Source organism: Echeneis naucrates, chromosome 16, assembly GCF_900963305.1.
Source record: "Echeneis naucrates chromosome 16, fEcheNa1.1, whole genome shotgun sequence".
Taxonomy (NCBI): domain Eukaryota; kingdom Metazoa; phylum Chordata; class Actinopteri; order Carangiformes; family Echeneidae; genus Echeneis; species Echeneis naucrates.
In genome coordinates, this window is record NC_042526.1 from 23,382,413 (window position 1) to 23,396,658 (window position 14,246).

The following is a 14,246-nucleotide window of genomic DNA, read 5'->3' on the forward strand; positions in this document are numbered from 1 at the left end:
GAAATGGTTTAAGTGGTAATCTTTAAGATTTCAGTCCTGGTTGATTTAGCTATGGTTACCATGGTAACAAGCAAGTCCCATTCAATACAACAGCAAACTAACACCTACTTTGTCAGAAATAAGAGAAACTGATTGAATTTGTCGACATTGCAGCAAAACCATGTGTTTTGCTTCCCTTTGTTGAAAAAATACTCCCCTGATGACAAGCAGCCGTTGCTTCATTTAGCTGACAGATTCATTACAAACAGTTGTGCTTTAGACGAATGCATATTTATATATTAAAATAAATAAAATTAAGAAATGTCTGACGTGGTGAAAAGTGTGTGAAGAGTTTGTGTTGGAGTAATGACAAACTGAACAAACAATGAAAACTACAGGATTTACAGACACATAGCAGCCCTGCGTGAAACAATTCAAAAACTGATTTGAATTTTGTAGAACTCTTTATCCTAACTTTACCTTAGAGGGAGATGCATCGTTTCATGATGAACTGATAGTAGTTGAACATCTCATCATGTCCTTCAACAGTTTCCCCTCATTTTTTGTGCGTTTTCATCCTCCTGTCTGTCTTTTCCATCTCTCCTGTGATTTCTCTCTGTCTCCGTCTTTACCCTCCTCTTTCGTTCACTCTGTCAATCTCAGCGGCCCGAGGTGAGGATTGATGGAGGGGAAATCCTGACTGACTGAAACCCAGCTGGTGACGTCTCTTGTTCCACCTCCTCCACCTCCTCCTCCTCCTTTACTTCCTCTCCACTTTCTCCATTTGGAGCACCTTTACTTTGTACCGTCTCAGTTTTTCTCCGTCTGTCCTCATGTCTCCTGTAATGCTATGGAGTCACAGTACATCCACACTTCATGTGACACACGTCATTTAGCCTCCACTTTTTTAATGATCAGAAAAGCCCATCTGATTGAACATCTCTAACAAAAACCTTTTTCTTTGCTTGTGTTTCATAGAACAATGTCACCTGAAATGTGTCAGAAAAGGGTTGAAAATACTCTGTCGTGACATACACTGCCAAAAGGAGACACAAGAACAGCTGAGTGTGTAAAAACTGCAAAGTAAGGAAGAAGATGTTTCATCTAAAGACATAATCCCAAAATGACATTTCTTTGTAAATTGTCCATATGTACATGAGGAAAAGAATGATTTGTCACAAACTAAAGTGCCACCAAATGTAGAATTTTCAAATTTAACAAGGAGGAAATTTTGAGATACAAAATGTTGTAACTGATAAAGGTGACATGTCTGAAAACATGACAGTGACACTGCCCTTTCTTAAGTCTGCCTGCACCAGCCTGCCTAAAATGTCTGACTTTACAAACATTATTGTGTTCAGCTCTGGATTATATTACAGTGGAAAATAGTTCTCATTCATTGTCTTTTTAAATTTCATCCATGAGAAAAAAAGTCCGGTCCAAAACTGGCACCAACTTCAACCTCAACAATATAAAGCATCTAATTTAGTTAACACCATTTTGACAGCTACAACCCCCACCACCCCCCATCACACACACACACACACACACACACACACACACACACACACAAAATGCCTTTACACTGTGGAGAGTTTATGGCAGAACAGTTGTTGTATTGTTAGTTGGTGTTGCCTTCCAGAGTCATCTTTCAAATATTCAAATCTTAAATGGAAAAACAACATTAAGACGAAGAGGGCACTTGCTTTGGCGATGAGTGGGGCAGTTTTCGGCATCACAAAAGTTGACTCATAAATGATGTAACTGTTAAAGGTATCTTCACATTCTTTGTGCAATATTTTAAGGTGATGTAGAATTAGACTGTAAATCACTAGTGTCGTGTCAATGATGTTATTAGATGCTAATGACATAAATCAAACTTGGTGAATGTGAGCAATGTGTGGAGCTCCTGTTGAGCAGGTGTCTGATTCAGGGCTGGATGCTGTGGCTCCTTGTGTCTGACTGTTGCTATGCTTCAGTTTTGTGGCCTCTCACTTATGTTACAGACACATCAACTTGTTCAGCTGTTCAGCTGGGACTTTGGCTTTGCATACTGTAATTCTTGAAATAACAACAAGAACAAAAATCCTGATGAAAGAATCAGAATCACTTTATTCTGGTCAATTTTGACCTTCAAACAAAAGTTAGCATAAACTGTGTTTTAAGAAAGGAAATTATTTCAGCAAAATGACGGTTTCTTTCCCTTTTAGACGGGCATTAGTATAAATGAAAAGACAGTAGTGTTGTTACAATGGTGAGTTGGTTTAGACACATTTACTGGGGCATAGGTAATTTAGAAATGCACTGATTATTTAATCTGAAGAAAATTCATAATCAAAATATATCTGATTTGAAGTAAAAAATGTGAAAATTAGAAAATGGTTGTTCAAGCTTTAAACGTTGAGAATTTGATACTTGTTCGTCTCAGCATTGCGTTGGACAAGCAACTGAACTAGTGTGAGCTTGCTTGACAGCGCTACTAAGTTCATGTTGGTTGGATGATGAAGACAATGAACACTTTGTAGACATTTACCAATCAGAGTAGAAGAATCATTTGGCGTCTTAGCTCACTGTAGCTGATATTCATCCAGTGGAAGAGCATCATGTTTTCTCAAGGGAGGTCCACAGTGAGATAACGTCCTCCACAGCCCTCTATGTGTAAACACCTTGTTCCACCATTTTGTAGATAAAATTGATTTGTAAAATATTTCACTGCCAATAACTCTATGTGAAACTCTGTGTGTGAGTTCTTCCGATTTGTCATTGAATTTCTGCATTGTGCTAAATCTGATCCATAGCTGTGGATCAGATTTACAAAAAAAAAAAGAGAGAGAGAGAGAGAGAGAGAGATGACATATTTATGGGGTGACATAATGAACAAAATGATTTCAACCTTTCTTTCCTATCTGTCATGTTGTTTTAGGACCTGGTGAGTGGAGTGCCACTGCCCTGGAGCAGCAACAGCACGTAGTGTGTGGACCACGACAGCAGGTATGGCAGTGTTGTCGCATGAACGTCTGAATGCGCACTCACTGGATCTTCCATTTACATTCTACAGTTTAGATTAGTTGATGAATTGATTAGTTCAGCAATTAGCTGAATGACTCTGTACATAATCTGTTAATTGTGATAGTCGTTTGTCCAAAGGAATCCCAAACATTTGGTTTCAGATTCTGAGGTCTAAAGGGGATCTTTATGATATTAACTTGAACATATTTAGATTCTGCACTGCTACTTGGACAAACTCAAATATTTGAAGACGATAGGACAGCAACGTTTCCACAATTTACTAATATTTCATGGAACAAATGATTACGTGATTAATCATGAATTCAATCAGCACAATTCTCGATGATATATGGAGAGAGTTTTTTTGGGAAAATGTCCTTAAGTTCAGGATAACTGCCATGTCACCCATCAGCATAGGAGTCTGTCATATATAAATAAATCACACCATAGTAACCAAAAGCAATCATACAGGAGCCACATTGGTAGTCGCCATGGTGATGACGCCAGAAGAGAGCCATGAATAACGAGCTTTAACGTGTTAAAAATGCTTCTTGCAGATTTGAGACAAGAAGCAATAATTAGATGTAAATGTACATCTAATTATTGCTTCTTGTCTTGTACCTTGGACGTTTTATCAATGAATAACATTTTGTTCCCCAGTTGTTCACTGTTTCTATTAACTTTTCACACACAGTGTTACATCCAGTTGTCAAGCCACCAGATGGAAAATTTCATTCCTGTTCATTACCAGCAATCAGATTAGTTCTTTTAATATCCTTGGTCTTGTCTTTAGGTCTAGCTTGTATTTGTGCTAAGCTTTCTGAACCTGCCACTGACTTCATGTTTAACCGTTTACTGTTGAGAGAATGGACAAAGTCACAAGTCCTCTGGCCTCTGTTGAACTGACGTCCCAATGACTGCAACAACAGTGAGGTATTGTTGGGTTGGGGTTTCACAGACTAGTCAGCTACACTTGTCGACTTGACTGCTCCACGATGATGCTGTGAGCTTGAGTTGAGTAGTCTTAGATTAACTGGTTTCGGCACGAACAACATGGATGCCTCAGAGAAAGCAGCAGGTTAGGGTTAGGGTTGTGGGAATATTTCACTAAAGATGAGACGTGGCGCTGTCACTTGTAAAATACAGAAGTCTGTCCACAAATACAACGAGTGAAGTGCTAACACGAGCTGATGAAGAGCCTAAATCCTCACCGCAGCAGTCCATCACTAAATGGCCTGCTGTAACAGAGAAAAGAGGCAGATGCTGATTGTTTCTATACTTTTTGCTCTGGAGAAATTGTGTGTAATAGTTGTGCGTTGTTTGTTAATACAGATTGTTGCAAAGCTTCCCTCCTCATGTGATTCACTTCATGACAAAAAAAATGTCAATGACATCATCACTGACTATTCCACGTCAACGTGACTTTCATCACATTATTGTCAATTAAAAAAAAAAAAAAAAATCTGAAGTCATGTAACCCTGAGTATCATTTAGTGTTTTCCTGAGCGCTGTTCAGTGTTTTAGAGATCGTTACTCACTGATTTCAACAACAACACAGTGACACTTTGAGTCCTCTTTACATGTTTTTATTCAACCCTCAAATACTGTAGGTATTTTATTTGAAGAAAATGAACGAACATCAAAGTGATCTTTTGTGCCACTGAGCCTCTTCCTGCTGGTATCAATTTCATATTCATTGTATATTAAATCCGTAGTATTTGGAGTGCTGTCTATCTCCTGGTTTCAGTTAATGTCATACAACAGGAAACAGATTCACATTTCCCATTGTTGCTCAGCTTCTTGAGTTTGTGGAAGTTTTCCCATGATATGACTAATTTATGGCATCATAGGTTCTTCTATGGCATAAGGGACTGATGATGACACAGTTGAGGTTGTTTTATGACATCATAGGGAGTTGTTTCATGGCTTCATACAGAATTATTTCATGACATCACAAGGATATTTATGGCATCATTAAGAGCTTTTCATTACATCATATCATATTGTAATTGTTAATATAAGGAATAGTTTTATGACATCATAAGAAGTTGTTGTTATGTTGTTTCTCAGGTGTCCTCATTCACGTCCTCAGTGCTCTAAACATAATAAAGTGATCCAGTGTACTGGTTTCCATTCCATTAGTGAGCCAGCACACATGTGAAGTTGATAATCAGATAATGCTTTCATTAAATGTTGCTACAACTACAACTTGTCACCAAATCTACTTCTTCACATTTCTCCTGATTAAAAAAAATATTTTCTTTTATATTTTATATTTTTTATTCGATCTTGGGTAGCATTCAGCCATGTTATGAAATATTTCAAGTTAGTTGGGGTGTGTGTGGGGGTGTGTGGTGTGGTGTGTGTATTGGTTCAACTTATCTGGAGAAGTGTATTAGTTACAGAATATAAATTGTGGGTTTTATGTCGGAAGAGAAAAGAAGACTCAGTGTGCCAGAATCTCATTGTCAGTGTTTTCCTTAATTTCCTGATGAAAAAATAGTTGCGTTCACTTTCCAAAGTCTCATCATTAGATTTAACCTTGTTGTCACTCCAAAGTTGATCATTTCAACCGTGTAATTTGGTAATAACTGCCATTCTACGATTTCCTTACCAGTGAAATAGTTCACAGCTCAGTTGATGGAGTTAACATGCAGCATGTGAATGTGTCCACCAACAAACGTATGGTTTAACATAAATGAAGAATAAACTTTGCAATAATACGCTGGTGATTGATAAATATTCAATGACAAAAAACTGAACTAACTAAATGAACAATCTCAAACTTTGTCTCTCATTTCAAACTAAACTAAACTGTACGGTTCTCTCCAAGAGAGTATTAGGAAATAGTGGACCTTTAAAACATTACCAAGAACTAAATATGAAAAGTTTCTCACCTTTGTGCCGAGTGATGTGGTTCTGAATGTGTGTGTGCTACTGAAGGGCATAATGTGATGTCTTCCTTTCTGCGGTCCGCCCCCCTCCCTCCCTGTATATACATACGCCTTTGACTCTAACCCTGCACCACCCACGTAACCCCCTTTACCCAACACACACATGCAAACACTGTCGCATACTTTTTTAGTGTGTAAGTCAAAAGACATCGGCTGCCCTGTCTCATAGGAGGTGCTGGAAAATGATTCGGGGAGTGGGGGTGTGAAGTTTTGGTAAGGGGCAACTCTTTCGTCCTTGATACAGGAAACACACACATATGTAGACAAACACACAAGCATAGATACACAGCCGTCCACGTCTGCACATCCTCCTGCTGTGAGGTCCACTGACATACGTGAATGAAAGCAGACAAGCCATTTAAAACATACACACAATGTTTTTTCTTTTCGTAACCCTGCACACACACAATCTGGTGGTTAAATATATTTCCTTGGATATTCCTTTGACATTGTTTGTCAAACATCAGAGGACAAATGAACATTAATACACACACATGCACACTAACATGCACAAGCGCACGCACATTCTCGATGGCAGTGTAGGATTAATACCTGCTCCTGTTTTGAAGCAATTGCTTTAAGTTCACTGACAAAAGTGTGTATCATTAAGTTGCTTCAGTTTTAATTCAGTTGACTCTTTTCAAATTGAAAGAATTGATATGTTTGAAAATTATTTTAAATTATTCAAACACATGTATGATTTTTTTGTTTTGGTTTAGGGAGTTTTCAGTTAGAAGACATTTTCACAAACAACTTGAAGCAGAATGAACAAACTTGTCTTCACACTTAAAAGGCTAAGATTCACATGGAGAAAGGAGTATGTTTATGCACGCACAGTCACACACACCTGCATATGTCAGGATTACACAATTTCACAAGTAAATTCTCACTCGTATGCTGACGCACTCGTCCTGACACTTTCTGACTCACTCTCACACTTTCTCTTTTTCCTTGATCTCTCTTTAAAGTCTGTCTCACACACACAAACACACGTACAAATACACGCACAAACACAAACACACACACACACATTCACTGATTCCACCAAAGTTGCGAGGGCATTCCTTGGCAAGATGTCTGTCTGTCCCGTACGCAGACCATCAACAAAACAAAAAACCTCGACCCAACCTGAACCTGATCTGAGCCCTGAGGCCTAAAGGTTTCACTGTCAGACTGTGACCACACATACATACATACACACACAAACACACAACACACAGTATGAACACAATCTTGTTCAACTTTTCCCAGACACAAACTTATTGTTTATTCACGCTTTTGCTTCTCAACCAAATAATTTTAAATGTAAAGAGTGTTTATAGATTTTAACAAACACACATACACACAACAGCTTTAAAAATTAAATATCCAAATAACAGAAAAATTACTACAATGTGTATTTTGAAAACATGAACTGATTGGGGTTGGTGTTTTTGTTTTATAATTTGGATCATTTGACTAAGATTTGCAAAATATTTGGATGAGATACACTTTCTTTAGTGCACATTGATTCCCCATGCCCAATTTTATTCATAACTGAATTTGAAGTTCTTTAAAAATTCTGAATTCTTCACTGAATAACGTTATTGTATATATCATGATCCACAGGGTGAAATATCTCAGATGTGATGGACATATTTGAAGCTGAGTCACAGTGAAACACATATCAGCACAGAACAATGCAGTGTAGATGAATCATCATACTGAAATACAAGTGAAAGACACTTTCAGAAACTTTTCAACCTTTTTTTTTTTATCTTCCAAAAGTTGTGGAACTCAGTAGTCTGAGATTTAAATTTAAGGCCCTGTTTATTCAGTTTGTCAACATTTAAATACATCTGAATGAAGCACTTCTGAAGACCCATATTATATGTATGTAATCATTTTGAAGACCCCCACTTTTTATTATCTTATGTTAGTTTTCAGTGAGACGTGAAAGAATGACACACACTTCTGCGGATGGACAGTGACACTGAAATTCCCGTGAACAGCATCTGCCAGATTGTTTCATCTGTTTGATTTTACAGTCTGGATCAAAGCTGTCCTGGTTTCTGGGAAAATGCTGCACTTTAATTTTAAATAAAAACACATTTTTAAAAATCACATTCTCTTCAGCTACACAACTTTTACCAACAATAATAAAAAAAGCACTGCTGAATGAAACATGTGACAAACCAGTGGCATGTATGACCGTGTGTGTGTGTGTGTGTGTGTGTGTCTGTGTCTGTGTGTATCTTATTGGATAAGGATACTGAACAATGCGATGTCCTCGTCTCTCCAAAATGTAGATGATGATTTAAAAAACCAAATGGAGCAAACACTAAAACACAAATGTCTGAATACAACCACATTTGAATTGAATAGATAGCTTATACAAGTTTATAGAATGTAATTTTCATTATACAATGATCCAATAATACATTAAGATAAATACATAAATAAAAGAAAGCAGACTGAGGTGAAGTTTTTCTTAAATATAACATAGAGCACAAATAATTTATTAACACAGAAGACAGGCACCCATCAGTGTTCACAAAATGGCTGTTGCTTTATTATATTAAACCTGCACCTACTGTACAAAACTCCTACAGTATAATTAGATGTTGTGTCTGTTGCTTCATCTACTGAAGCTTTGTATTTCAGTTATTTTTTATTTTTTTAAGAGTAAGGCAATTTAACAGATACCATTTATTGTGATATTATTGATTGATTATTGATAATATTGATATTGCTGTGTTTTATGTGTCAGGTCATTTCACAACATGGATACACTGGAGATATATTCCTGTCGTGCTATTATCTTAACTTTCTCTGTGTACATACTAACTCATATTTAAGTAAATGAGTTTGAAATCCATTCAAAAAGCAAATCTGTAGATTTCCGACACCATTGTAACAATGACAGGTTCAACCTGACTCAAGTCAAGTACAGCTGTTTTAAAAACAGTCCTCACAATTCAAAAGGACTTTATATTTTTCCATTTGTATCTGATAACTGTTAGTTTCAGATAGTTAAAACAGCTTATAATCTGATTTCAGGTTAGACCGTAAACAAATTAAATTCAAAATGTCTGATCAGCTTGGAAGAAATGTAATACTCACTCAGTCACCATGGTAGTAAAACTTTTGTTGTTTTTTGTTTCTAACTGAAGATACTTAGCGCAACTAAAGACAAAAACATGCGAGAGGTATAGAAACAGCACTCAGAAGTAAAATCTCTCCACCTTTTAATTTCTAAACTTATAGTTAATATGTTCATGCGTGATCTTTGCTCAGTTGTTTACCTGCTGTTATTTTTCAAAATAAACCTGATTACCGAAGGTGTGAAGGTGACAACACAACATCTCAACATCAGAGATCTTTAAGTGACCCGTTCAACTTTAGCACTTTTCTGTATTAAGGCTATTCAAAAATGTTAAATGCATTTTTTTAAATTATGCTGAAAGTGGGTATGTAGATAAATCGATATAATTGATATAGAACACAAATATCAGATTGTGTTTGGATCTGTACAAGAAGACAGCTCTAGATAATTAGAGTCCCTCCTCTTAACAAAATCAAGGAAGAAGCACAAATGATCCACTAAAATAAAAGTACACTTCAAATACAAGACCAGGGAGATCGAGGCGTGCACTCTGAGACCACAACCAAAGGCACAAACGTTGATTTGGCCCGTCAGTCCTCTTCTTTTTTCACTTAGAGCGTGTAGTGAAAACAACAGATGAAAACTGGCATGAGGAAGGAAAGAGGGAACACGTGAACAGCTTTCAGATCTGTGACAGAGAAAGGAGGGTCTGTTGTGTGTCCGATTGTTTTGCTATGTGTGTAATCACATCAGGAACTACAGAACAGAAAGGGCCTTCAGTTGTTTTCCGTCATTTCTTTGCGTTTGTGCAGCCAGAAAATGTTTTCTGAGCAAAAAAGTTCAGAAATTTCTTACTATTTAAACCAGCTCCCGGGCTGAAAACATGAAAATCAGCTGGAGGTAATACACAAGACAAAAACCTTTGGATTTCAAACTGACTCACACAGTGTATGTATGTGTGTCAGCCACACACACACACACACAAAAAAAAAAACATATGCAAAGAGGACACATGTCAGAGCAAAATGTTTGGGAGGGTTGGTGAGATGATTTAGATTGAGGCAGTGCATTTTTCTGTGCGTGAGTGTGTATTCATTTCTACCAGGATTATAGTCACTGGAAAAGCAAATTGTAGACAGTTTCATTCACAATTTTTCCTGATAGTTTAAATCCTAATTCTATTTTCAAAAGTATTCAAGGGAGTGATTCAACAACAAATTAAAATAAATGAATTTTTCTTTAGTCGCCAGATCCTGATCAGAGCGGTCTGGCTTTAATGCCTGTTACAGTCCAGACCTGTGTAATAGTGATGACAAACAAAATTATTCTGCTGACTTTTGAGACAGACACATGCGGACACAAACACACTCACAGACTCAGATGCGTTCACACACACACATCAAAGTATGGCCGACTAAATCAAACTTTTAAAGAAGACACTAGAGGTCAACACATGATGCAAAGATACACTTTACTGAACTATTCAGAACACAGTGCTCCGGCGGTTTGTTACGTTTTGATGCATTTTAGATCCTTTTCCTTCCCAATTTCAAGGAAAAAGTCATGTTTGACAAAACAACACTAATATTATCTTTCCACAGTAATGACCAGTCCAAACTCACTGGTGTGACAATATAAGCGATGTACAGCAGCAAGTGCTTAAACTTTTGGATTTAAAGTTGGATAATAGTCAGGGACACACAAAGACACGCAAAAAACCTAAAAAGCTGTCTGGATGCAAGCGCAGCTATCCATCAGATATTTTGTCAGTAGGGATGTGACGATAGTATGATTAATAATAATATTGATTATAATCACAACAAATGTGTGTATGTGTCTGCTGTGCAAGCCAAAGCTCAAACATTGTCAATAACTGAATCAGACACAAAACCCAGGAAAGAATCTGACACACACCTGCATTTAGCAGACATCAGCACAAATTAAAAGAAATAATGTTACAGATGATTCCCTCCTCTCTGACTCTAATCAAGTGTAAAAAAATGGATTTTCTAGACACCTTCAAATGTAATTTTTGAATGAAAGGCAAATTTAAACTTTGTCATCATGAAGCCTGATGCGATATGAAGTTAAATAGTGAATGTCCTCCAACAAAGTGATTTTAAACTCCTGCTCGTTCAGTTCATTTAAAGGCATGTTCTTACTACTCCTCAACTTGTACATGTGATTGGTTTAAGCTAAAACACTCAAATTTAAGTGTCTGTCAGCAGCAACAGTTACATCATTAGTAAAAATTCAAACCTTTAAAGTGTGATGAGTGACTTCATGACACTGACAGGTTGCTTCTTTACCTGCTCAACAGAAACTTAGCTAATTCGCAAATGCTTTGAACCTGCTTGTGGAGAATCTAAGTTTTTTTTTTTTCATTAAACAAGTAGACTTTCTAATATTCTACAAATATACAGAAAGCTTTTGAGAAAGAGACTATGTTAAACGTGTGGTGATTCCCCTTGTTTGAATGAAATCTTTTTTAATGCTGATCATAAAATGTAAGAAAAAGGGGGAAAAAATTTTAAAAACTGCAGACGGAGCCTGTTCACTTATCCCAATTGGTCCTGAACAGTGTGACTATCACATGCAGGTAAAATTAGAGTGTTTATATTACCTGGTAGATGCTACTGGAGCTGCTGATCCTTGGAGATACACGTCAGCCATTTTGTTGTGACCCCCAGTGTGTTGGCAGGCAGACGCCTGCTGACTGATTGAAACACTCTTTTCAGCAGCTTTAGTGATGTTTGCCACATGTACATGTGTTTTTCATGTCTTGTGTAGTCGTGAGGTGGTGATGGAGTCTATGTTTCATGAGCAGAGCAGCTTTAGTGCAGCCTCCTCATGTCTGACAGAAAATGGCTGACTGTACAGCTGAAGGCAGAGAGCTCCAGAGAGGCTGAGCAGCAGCTCTCCTGCATCTCACAGGCAGCTAAAGAGGCCGATGCCGAACTTTCACAAATGACAGCCAATTAATTCTTAACAGTAAACATAATAAAGAATCTGAATTAAAGAGAGAGAAGCGCAACACAGATCATCAACTTATTTTATTTTTTTAAAGATTGAATCAATGTTGCAAGGAAAACCCTTTTCCTTTTTTAGGAATGCAAATATATATTTATATAGAGCATTTTGTCGAAACAAAACTCACCTCAAAATATGTGCAAAGATGAATAAATGTGCAGAGAATTTAAATTAAATAGAGGAAAGTATATACAGAGAACTAAAAAAAGAAAAACTCTCTGTTGGTGACAGGCAATAGAAAAATAAGAGAAATATAAAAGATACACAGAACCAACATATCGGGCCAGAGAGGGTGTGTATGATCCATCACATCATCACACCAGTGAAGTTGTCAGATAAGTTGAATGCATGCTACGAATCTTATTGTATAATACGTACTGTTTCATTTACCATTTCTACTTGTGAGCCTTTTCATGTGTTTGAGAGTAATATAAAAACAAAAAGCTGAAAAAGCCTGCACACGCCGTGTGTAGGCGTGTGTGTGTGTGTGTGTGTGCGTGCGTGTGCGTGTGTGTGCGTGTGAGAGAGAGAGAACTCCTGTTTGTTTTGCATGTGAAATTATCTCACTTTGTATGAATCTTAAACAGTGTTAGAAATTCACATATGCTGTACAGTATGGTAGTGATGTGAAGTGTGTGTGTGTGTGTGTGTGTGTGTGTGTGCGTGTATCTCTCCTCGATGCAGAATCAGTCTGTCATGTGGACCGTGGGGCTTGGGGCACATGGTTTGTGTCCTGCCCCCAAATTCCTTTTTGTGTTACCAACACTCCTGGAGACTGGCTTTTTGTTAATTACAGTGCCATGTGTTAAATGCTTCCTTCAGGTTCTAAAAAATTCAGCACACATCGCTGTCAGCAGAAGAACTTTTTGGTTATTTGTTCCGTGCATTTGTCTCATCTTGTGCACGTATGTCACAAAGAAAATGTGTTGACTTATTTTCTTTTTCTTTTGTATTTCCATTTTCCATTTTCAGGAACGATGATTGCAAGAAGAGGTCAAATGAAACTAACATGGCCTGATGAAGGAGGAGAAGAGACAAAAAGGAATAATGAAGGCTGTTGGCTCCTATCAGAGAGATGAGAGGTGGCTGGACAGGCGGCAAGAGAGCTCCAAGACACCACCCTGTTTTTTGCTTTTTGCCACCCCCCACACCACAAGTAGCACCACCCGAAACACAGAAAGTCAAGCTGGTTTGAGTGGGACACACCCATCCATGTGCACTCAGATCCAGGGGTGAGTCTGGAAAGTTCAATGGGTGTGACGTTTGCTTACTTAGGTATGCATGGCTCCTATTCATAGCAAACCAGCTTTCATTATTTTTCACAGAGACAACATATCATGCCAAAAACCTCCAACTTTTCTGTGATAACTTAGCTACTTTACACTAAATACCTGAGTAAAATTAAAGGTCAGAATGACCAGAACTGGGCTTCTTTTAACTTAATCTGTTCAAAAATACCAAATAAAGGTAATGCATTACATAACATTGATCTTTTGTTTGTTTGCGCTAAACTTGCGGAGAAACAATTGATAGGAAAAGACAAGAGGAAAGAAAAGAGAAAGGCTGGCTGTGTTTCAACAATAACACACACACAAAAAAAAAGGCTCACGTCAATAGCTAAGAGATCAACCAACCCACTTGTGTCGATGAACACAGAAAGTTTTGCTTTGATTAACGTCATTTCAACCAAAATGAAAGCAACTCAATCAGTGAATTTGCAGATTGATTCCCTGGCGTTTGGGAGGAAGAGTTCGAGGTCCAAAGTTCTCATCTTCTGACATTTATTGGTTGATTCAGAGGCACCAAAAGACCTGCTGCACCAAGTGTTTAAGCCTGATGGCTGGAGACAGTATCAGTTTATCTTAGCCTAGCTCAGCGGTTCTCAACCCAGGGTGCAGGGAATCATCAGGGGACCTCAGAGGGACTTCTGGAGTTCTTCCCTGTGTTCCTCACAACAGAAGAAAGAATTTTGGGGTTTTGGGCCATAAAAACTTTGAAGGACCCTGCTCTCACAGAAACTTTGAGAGCAGCAGTCCAGATCATCCAGGCAAATCCGTCTGCCAGAATATTAATTAAACTGAACAAATGGACTTGACAACAGTTAACTTGGGTACTTCTTGACAGCTTGTGCCTCAGTTGGCATTTTTAAATCCAAGCTGCTGATTGGTTAGACAGGTTGGATTAGTTAA